Below are 9,603 nucleotides of genomic sequence, written 5' to 3'. Positions count from 1 at the left end.
TGCAAGCTGGGCCGCAGCTCCCTGTCCCACACATATCAAATTCTCCAAAGTGCCCACAATTTTGTCTCTATTAAGGGGTACAGATAATGGGGTTCAGCTGGGGCCGGTGGCCGGCGTCCACTTCCCAAGCCCAGAGCCATCTGCTCTGATGGGACATACGAAGTTGGCAGTGGGACAGTGGGTGTCCTGGGCTGGCCCAGCCGAGCCTCATCCCCGCTCACTGGTCCAGAGCGCCTCGGGGAACAGCGGCCTTTGGGGAGACCCGAAACTTAGCTCCCTCCCCATCTGCAGGCGGCCGCTCCCAGCACTTTTCTCTCGAAAGGGGGCTTCTGCCAGTCTTGCTGTTGATTAAGTGGTTATTGATTTATTCTCCTCTTACGGACCTGGGTCCTTCTCGATGGCTTTACCAGCATCTGCTGAAAAATGCTGAAGGAAGCCCCCTCCCCGGACACCCCCGTGTGCACACACTCACACACGCACACACGCACGACCTGGGCCCCAGACCAGGAGTCTCAAAACCATGCAAAGCAACAAGGTCAGAGTGGAAAAGCGATGCCGAGTCCATGGAAGAGGCCACCCATTTCAGCTCACCTGTGACAGCTGCACCACACAGGTGTCGTCCGGAACTCGGGTCGCAGGCCGGCTCACCTTGGACGCAGCTCTTGGAGGGCACAGCCGTGGGAATGACAGCCAGCAGGTGGCTGCCCTGCTCACCGAGCCGGCGGGTGGACCTGCGGCTGTGCTCTAACACCAGGAGTCCAGTGAGCCCTGGCGCCTCTCCTTCCAGAGCCGGCTCACAGTCCTCCTCTTCCAGGAAGGCAGCCCTGATTCCACATACACCTGTTATGTATTTACCTAACCCCCTCACTAGTGAGGCAGGGCTCCACCTGTTTCTCTGTGCTCTCCACCTGTTCTCCTATGACGTCCCGCGCAGGGGCTCTGTTGGCTGCCCTTGTCCTTGAAGAAAGAAGGAGAGGAGAGGGTTGATGCTGCCCACACTCGGCCCCTGGTGTGCCCAGGACAGGTGCTGTAGCGGGTCGCACAGTCTCACTTCACAGGCAGATGGGGTGAGAACGCGTCCCCTGCCTGCCCCGCGGGCCATGGTTGAACGAGTATAGGTCCCTGAAAGTGCTTCTGGTTGATGCTCCTGTTTTTTCACTTGTCTGAAGAGAGAGAGACCAGGGTTTGGACCAGGGGCCCAAGCAGCTTCTGCTGGGCCTGTCTCTGCCACCACGTGCTCCCGAGAAGGCATCACCTGGGCTTTCCCTGCCGAGCTGGGAGCCCCAGAAGGGGCCGGCAAGGGTGAGCAGGGGGCCCACACTGCTGCTTTTACTTGCTGACGGTTGTCTGAGGCTGTGCAGGCACCCAGACGGGGAGAGGCTGACCACTGAGACGAGAGGGCCTTGGTTCACGGTGGTTGCCGGCCACACCGGAGCTCGAGGAGGCCCTGCTTGGGCTGGGCCGGGAGAAGCAGGCCTGTCTGGGGGGGGGGGGCGCCCTGGGGGCCGGGCTCCGGGCTGAGTGCTGAGTGACAGCCACATCACAGCTGCTTCGGGAGGTTTGCAGCTCCGTGGGGGGCCTGTCCCCTGGCCCTCCGCCCTCCCCGACTTGGTTCGTTTTCTCCAGCAGCCGCTTCTCTTCCTGTGCGGTGGAGAAGAGAGACCAACCTTGACCACAGTGTGAAGACAGCAGGAAGCGTGTGAGCAGCTCTCAGGAGGCCTGGGGTGCGGGAGGAGGGGCCTTTGATATTTCCCGAAGGCTCATTTTACCCTCTAGGGCGTTGGGACACGAAACAGTTGAAGTATGAACTAATCTGGTGGAGGAGACTGCAGGCTGGAACTCAGAACCCTGGGAACCTTCTGCAGATGCCTTGCTGTGTGTCTCAGAGCAAGCTGCTTACCCTCTCTGGGCTCGTCAGTCAATAAAGGCAGAGAGACAGGAGGGCTGGCAAGTGTTCCCCTTTTCTTTCTCAGGGAGGGACAGCCCATTTCGGGGTGTCGTGGGCCATCCCAGAAGGACACTTGTCCCTTTGACCTCAACGCAGGTCCTGCGGAGTGCACGTCTGAGCCCTGGGCACTGATGGCGCCGAGGCGGAGCAGGGCGCACACCCAGCCCGGTGTTAGGTGCAGCGGCTCCCGAGGATCCGGAGGGAGAAGACGGGCGGGGGGGTGGCGGACCAGGCCAGGGCAGAGGCTTCGAGTCCCTCAGCCCTGCTTCAGGCCAGGCCGAGTCGCTGCTTAGAGAATGAGACTGGAAGTGGGCGCTGGCCCCGTGTCATCTGTTAGTTACATTTGCAATAAATCATCATATTGTCTCTAGGCTGTACATAAAAATTGCCCATAACATTTTCATTATTGATAACTTGTGTCCAGCAGCGTGCCAGTCGCTGTGTGTGTGTGTGTGTGTGTGTCTGTTCTCCCACTTACGCTTCACCACAACGCAAGGAGCCCCGGCTGGTGTGGCTCAGCGGATGGAGTGCTGGCCTGTGAACCAAAGTGTCGCCGGTTCAATTCCCAGTCAGGGCACATGCCTGGGTTGCGGGCCGGGTGCCCTGTTGCAGGCAGTCAAGAGCCAACCACGCACTGACGTTTCTCTCCCTCTCTTTCTCCCTCCTTTCCCCTCTCTCTCTAAAAATAAATAAATAAAATCTTAAAAAAATAAAATAACACAAGGAGCTGGCATTGGCACTGTCATTCTATGGGCCACATAGGCCACAGACAGCGAGGCACGGAGAGGCCACGTAACTTGCCCAAAGCCACGCCGCTAATCGGTGGCACAGCAGCCGTGGACCAAGGGCTCTCGTAGCCAGAGCCCCGGCTCTCGCCCCTGGGCCACACTGCCCTTCAACAGCAGCGGCACAAGGCCTGATGGGACCTTGCAGAACAGCTCTCCTTCCGGGCTCTCGGTGGGGGCTGAGCTGGTGCGTCCCGCAGGCTGCCTGCCGCTGGCTGGTCTCCAAGGAGCTCTCTCTGAGTGCCAACCCGCCCCTCGAGCTCAGCCGTGTCCTCTGCAGGGTCCGGCCTGGGCTTGGCTGGCCGGCTGGCACAGCCCGCCTCCAAGGGGGTGGGGAGGCGGCCCCAGGGAGCCTTGGGCGGGGGTGGGTGTGAGCAGTGCTCTTGGGTATTTCTTTATTTCAGTGGGAGCTGTGTCCAGAGGGGCAGAGCTTGAGGGGTCATTTATCTTGGTATTTTCCTTCCTCAGAGGAAGAACGGATCAAAAACAGCATAGAAGGCGTGTACACACACAACACACACGTGCACACGTGTGCACACATGAATCCGATTGTTGTGTAGTGGCTGAAATGCGCCGCCTGCCCCCCGCCATTGACCCTGTCTGAGCCTCCTGCACTAGGCTGCTCCTGCCTGTCTAGAGCAAGACGTCCCCCCCCCACCCGCCTCCCGGCCCAAGGGGCCTACACCCGTGTCTTTGAGTCTGGGCCGCTCATTGGCCAGATTTGAATGGGTCCCTGGAGAATTAGCTGCACCTGGATTGTCTCCCGTGCTGCTATAGGGGCCCAGTCAGCGACTCTCACCTGCGGGGCTCCCCAGGTGCCACCTGTTAGTAATGCCCGCTCCGGCTTCCTGGGGAAGCTGTGTGGCTACGGCTCCCAGGGCCACGCCCCGCCCTCTGATGGCTGGCACATTCTCTTTCCCTCCTTTATTCCCCACCGCTGCTGGGGACCAGGTCCTGGCCAGGCCCCTGCAGGCGGAGCCCAGGGCTGTCAGGCCCCCGTGCTGGCCCCAGCCCCTCCAGCCTTGCACTCTGGTGGACCGAGGGAGGGAAATGGGGTTGGCCCCCAGGAGCCCCAGTAAGCTCAGAGACAAACCCACAGAACCCGCCCCTCTGGGTTGGCAATAAAAAGTCAAGGTCCCCACACTGTTCGCTCACAAAATGGATAGTTTCAGTGAGGTGACGAGCAGGAGCTGATGTCCCCGTCACCAGCTCCTGACAGGGCAGGACTGCCGGCTCTTTTTACACAAAGGTTTCAACACCAAGACTTGCTCTGGGCGTCCTTAGCAGAAAGAAAGGGGTCTGATGTTCCAGGTAGGAGGCAGCGAGGGAGTTTCAGAGACCAACTTTGGTGTGAGACCAGGGTGCCCGGGTCAGGGAGGCGTGTGCTGCGTGTGCAGCTGGGAGTGAGGGTGCGGGGGCACCGGAGGGCCCCGACTGGGTGTGTGCCCGGGTGAGCGTGAGCACACGTGTGTGCAGGTTTGAGTGTGGGTACGTGGGAGGCTTTCTGTTGCCCGCACCCAGGTGGGGCACTCGGCGGCGGCGGCGGCGGCGGCGGCATCCAAGGCTACGCAGAAGTGTCCTTCCTGCAGAACAAAGCGCACAGGGTCTTGGGATGCGGGAGTCTCCCCACAAAACCATACACACAAATAAAACAAGCAGCTCAGCTATGAACAGATGCGGGCTCTCGGGCAGCCACCCGCCCCCTCCCGGTGGGAGCAGCAGTGGAGGGGCCCATGCTGCAGCCCCCCCCCCACACACACACAGTGGCCCTTGGGCCCCGGTGGGGGGAGGGAGGGGCTCACCCCGACCCTCCTGCAGGGGCAGGTCTCGAGGTCCTTCTCAGAGACCTCCCTGGGCCCAGCAGGCCGGGCCTCCTCTGCCTGTGCTTTCTGCTGCTCAGCACGGAGGGAGGCTTTCCCCTGCAACTGGTTGGGGTGTCCTGGGTTCTCCCCATTCTCCAGCCACCCCAATCCTCCTCTCCAAGGCAGTGCCGCCCCACGGGGAGAGATGCTAGAACTCGGGGCAGCTGCTCAGCAGTGCTCAGCGCTCCGGAAATGACACGTGGCTTCCACAAAGCGTTGCACCTGCTCCTTCACTATCTGGCTCAACCGTCTTTTCTGTGCCGTCCCAGGGAGCTTCCTTAGAAACGGCTCACCATCCGCCCGTCCACCGGTCCACCCACCCATCCACTCACCCATCAATCACTCTGTGAAACTCGGGTGCTGACCAGTGACCTGTTCACCCGGCTCTCCCCCCCCACTTCGCTTGCTCTTCAGTGCGGGACAGACCTGCAAGCAACTTGGAAAGGGCCACAGCATGGACAGAAAAGCTCCGGGGACTCCGGGAGCTCGCAGCCAGGGCTCTGCGCATGCGGGGGAGGTTTATTTCTCAACTCCCACCATGGGGAGGGTTGGGGGTCCCGCAAGGGGCCTGTTCCATCCAAGCACGTTGCCCACCCAGCTCCGACGTGTGTGAGTGTGTGTGTGTGTGGCCAGGTAAACCACAGGGCCACGCGGCTTCATGCGAACACAGAATGCCCAGGGCCGCAGCCATGGTAGTCGTAATGATGAGAGTGAAGGAGGCATTCTTCATCACTGTCCGAGTGCCTACTATGAATGCCTACTATGTGCTGGGCCCTGAGTCCACCACTGTGCCTGGACCCTCTCGTCGAATCCTCTCAATGGCCCCACTTGACAGAGCGATGGAAGTCCTGGTCTTGGCCCGAGTGAGGTCGAGCCCATGCCAGCCGGTGGACCAGGCGACCCCCCCCAGGCCCGGCCTTCCCAGGCCACACCGTCTGCAGCGGGAGGAAGGCTTGGCCGAGGGCCCGAGGCTCCTGCCTTCCCCAGCCCGTGAGCCACACTGGAACCTCTGCCTCTTTGAGGGTCTCTTCACGTGCGGGCGCTTTTATTTCTGGGGTTCATGGGTTGAGATGCTCACGCTGACAGAAAGCTACTTCGAATTCAGTAGTGGTTTAAAATCAGTTTGTATTTGATATTTTGCCGCCGCACATACATGCACCTGAAAAGCAGCCTGGTTCGGGCGTTATTTACCCAGCCTGCCCGGGCAGGGCGGGTAGTGTGCGGGCCTTGGCCGCCTCAGTCCCCCAGGGGCCCAGCAACACCGTCCCTTCTGGATTTGCGTTTTGTATTCAACAGAACCGTCAACCCCTGCTTCCCCACACCCCTGGATGGCAGTGGGGAAGGCAGAAGCAGACGGGACAGTGGACAGAGACCCCGATAAAACAGGACGGGCGTGGGAGGGGTGAGAGGGTCTGTGTGATCCTGCAGCCAGGTCCCCCCCCCCCCCGCCATCCCTCGCATCCCAGTGTGTCCAGTGCCTTCCACGCCAGCACTGGGGCTCACAAGAGCAGAAAGAGGTGCGGCACTGTGGGGCCTTTCCCCGGGAACACTCCCCAAAGGCCCAGCTGCCCCCTGGATCCCAGAGCAGAAAATGTAAAGGGCGGAAAACAGGTCCGGCCTCTCCTCTTGCCATTGTTCCTTTCTGGGCTTGGATCTGGGCTGACTGCTCCCATCAGCACTCCGGGCCCCCTGGGGAATGAGAAGCAGAGCTCTCCCCTCCCTCCCTCCCTCCTCCCCTCCCTCCCTCCCTCCTCCCCTCCCTCCCTCCCTCCTCCCCTCCCTCCCTCCCTCCCTCTGTGGCCTCCTCCTTCTGTTCCCCGTCTCTGTTGGCACCGGGGGCTCAGCCTGTGATGCAACTGCAGGCAGAGGAGGCCCCCGCAGGGTGGCCGTCTGCGCCCAGCGTCTGGCCTGGCTGGCGGCCTCTGGCCGGAGCCGGGCCGGGCCTGCCTGGCGCCTTCAGCCTCCCCCAAGCTGCTGGCGAGCTGGAGTTGGACTCTGGGTCTCTCGGGCCATTTGCTGCGTGACTTCAGGATACTGTAGACATTGTGATGGAGGAGCATTGAAAACATGGGGTTGAGTTACGGGGGTGGGGGGGGTTGCGTTCACAACCGATGCTCTGAGCAGCTGTCCCCCCTCCCACAGGGCTGGGTGGGTCCCCACTGGGGTGACTGCGGTCTCTTAGTATCTCTTCTGAAATCAGGTGCCCAGGGAGGAGTCCGGCAGAGGGTGTCCTCTTGCAAGTGCGGGAGATGAGCTGCTCTCGAGGATCCCGAGACACACACGTGACTTTAATTAATGAGGGCGTGGACCGGAAGGCCAGAACAGGAAGTCCTCCTGTCTATTGGCGCCCTCACTAGGGTCTCCCTGCACAAGTGCTGGCCCAGGGCCAGGGCTTGCACCCCAAGTGGCAAGGCGTGTTTGCTCTGGCCACCTTCCCAGTGGTCAGGAGCCTGGGGAGTCCCTCCAGGGTCTGAGTCTTCCTCTCCTCTGTGATAACGATCCCCACCCCACCCCCGCCCCACCCGAGGTGGTCGCCACCCCTCCCAGCCCTGAGTGGTGGTGGGCAGGACTCTGGCTGTGGGCACACAAAGCCCCAGGCTTGGGCAGGACCGCAGTGACCCTTCTCCAGGACTGCAGGGACCCTGGTGCCCAGGGTCAACATCCCACAGTCCTCTGGGCCCTGGGGCCCCCCACACCTGCTCCCCTGACCCCAGACCCCATGGAGTTGTGGGATGTCATTGGGGTGAGAAGGGACAGTCCGTGTCACGGGGGCTTCCTCCTGCCGCCTCCCACTCGGGGTGGGCCCTCCGGCTCTCCAGCAGGAGCGGTGATTCCTCTCCCTAGGCCGCTCTAAGCCTGCCCGAAGGCAGTTCAGTTGCAGTTCCAGTTCTGGGCAGGGCCAGCTGGGAGGAGCCCGGGCCAGGCCCCGAGGCCAGAGCGTGACTGACTGCCAATGTTCAGCTGGAGGGGGAAGCCGGTGTGGGGGCAGGGGGCCAGGACATCAGGCTGTCAGTTGTCATCGCTGTTCAGGGAATTCAGCGTGGAAGGTTCTGGAACACGTGCCCTTGTCCAGGCTCCCGATTCCTGGAGCAGCCACCACTCACTGCTTCGCCTCTCACCCTGGGAACATCCTTAACACACAGCTGGGTTTTCATCGCAGACACGCGGGTGTCGGGCAGCAGCACACCCTTGCTGACCTTCCAGCGGCGTTCGGGGAACAGCGCCCCCTAGAGGCAGTGGGCTGCCCAGGCAACCCCTCTGGGCAGCTAGCCATCTCCGGCAAGGACTGTGCTTTGGAACTTGTGTGTGTGCAGATGGAACCCTCGCCTGGTATGGGGTGACAGGGTGCCCCCCTCCCTTTGGTGACAATGGGCTGACTTTGGGGACACCCCCATGAGGCTGCCCCTCTCTGTGGCCAGGACTGCACCAGGCTGCCCTTCCCAGCTCTCTGCCATGGCCGAGGGTCACCCTCCTGACAGCCGAGGGCCCAGAGCCAGCCTTTGCCCAGTCGGTAGGCACTGGGCCCTCATGAATGTTTCATGAACTGCAGGAGACCGGAGCACCACCCACCACTGCCAGCCGGGCTGGGAAGCGGAGGGGGGGTGGTGGAGGGGCAGCTATGGCGGCAGGGAGGGGCACGAGGGAGAATCAGGCCTGCGTCCAGGTCAGAGCAGGTGAGTGGCCGTGGCCAGGACAGGAGGAATAGTATGTGCATCCCCCGGCACTGGGCACTGCCGCTGGCACCACATACACTCTCTCTCTTACACACACACACACACACACACACACACACACCCGGTGGGAAGAGGGAGGGAGAGGGGGAGAGGGTTGAGAAGGGCCTGGGGGGAGCAGGGAGAGAGCAGAGAGCCATGCAGGGGGGAGAGCGGACGGTACTGGGAGCTGACGCGGAGAGAAGCTGGGAGGGGATCGAGGGGAGAAGGCCGCGCAGAGTCTCCGAAGAGACCCTGTTCAAGGTCGTGACTGGGGCATTTGGTAGGTGAGACTCCAGGTCCCCTCCCCCCATGCTCCCGAGGGGGATGAGACCTCAGACAGAGTCCCAGGCACAGCGCAGAGCAGCTGTGTGGCTCCTTCCCCAAATCAACAACGGACGGACGTGCCCACAGGGCCGACCTCCCACTAACCGTCCCAGGGAGTCGACAGGGAGGGGCGCTGCCTGACTCAGGACGCCAGGCCGGCTGGCCCTGATGCCTGACCCTGACAGGGACGGGGCCTGGAGAGAAGCTACGGCCAGCCCGCACTCACAGACGTGGGCACCACGGCGCTGAACGGAGAACGTCCACGGGCCAGACCCCATACCACGGGACCAGGCGGGTTTATTATTCCAGGGGCAGAGAGCTGGTTTAACAATGGAAACAATATCAGTGCAGCTCTGAACTAGTGGAACACAGGAGAAAGTGCACCTGGATGGCGTCGGAGGGACACTGGTCATCCCTGTGTATCCCCGGGTCTCTCGCCACACCCACACCCACACCCGTGTGGAATCTGCATCTACGTCTGTGTTCGGTGCCCAGAAGAAATAAGCAATGACACAAGTCAGTGTGCAAAAGACAAACTGATAGGGGACCTAAGAGTTGGAAAGGTTTAGTTTAGGGTAAATAATTAGAAGCCCAGCAAGTGAAGTTCACGTTAAAGCTTTTGTTTCTCAAACTACAGATAGACAAGGCTCACCCTGGCTCCTGGGAAAACAGCCCACCCCCCGGGGGCACCACAGGAGTTCACCGCCTGGGGGCAAGTGGAGGCATCTGGGCCTTTGTGTGTGTGTGGGGAGGGGCAAGCACCACCTGCCCCTGGGAACAGCTGACCACCCAGGACAGGAATGTTGCAGTTCCTTCTACCGAACCCTCCCTGAATTTCAAAACCCCTCACAGCACCTGGTTTATTCCTGGCCATAGAAACCTTAGCCTGGAAAGAGAAGGGAAGACGGTCTGTCAGGGTGTGGACCCGCCATCTTCTCAGATCGCCAGCCATCTGAATAAAGGGCCCATAG

Source organism: Artibeus jamaicensis, unplaced genomic scaffold (assembly GCF_021234435.1).
Source record: "Artibeus jamaicensis isolate MK-2021 breed Jamaican fruit bat unplaced genomic scaffold, CSHL_Jam_final contig_2259, whole genome shotgun sequence".
In the NCBI taxonomy this organism is placed as follows: Eukaryota; Metazoa; Chordata; class Mammalia; order Chiroptera; family Phyllostomidae; genus Artibeus; species Artibeus jamaicensis.
The sequence above is the reverse complement of the archived record's forward strand: the minus strand, read 5'-3'. Positions refer to the sequence as shown.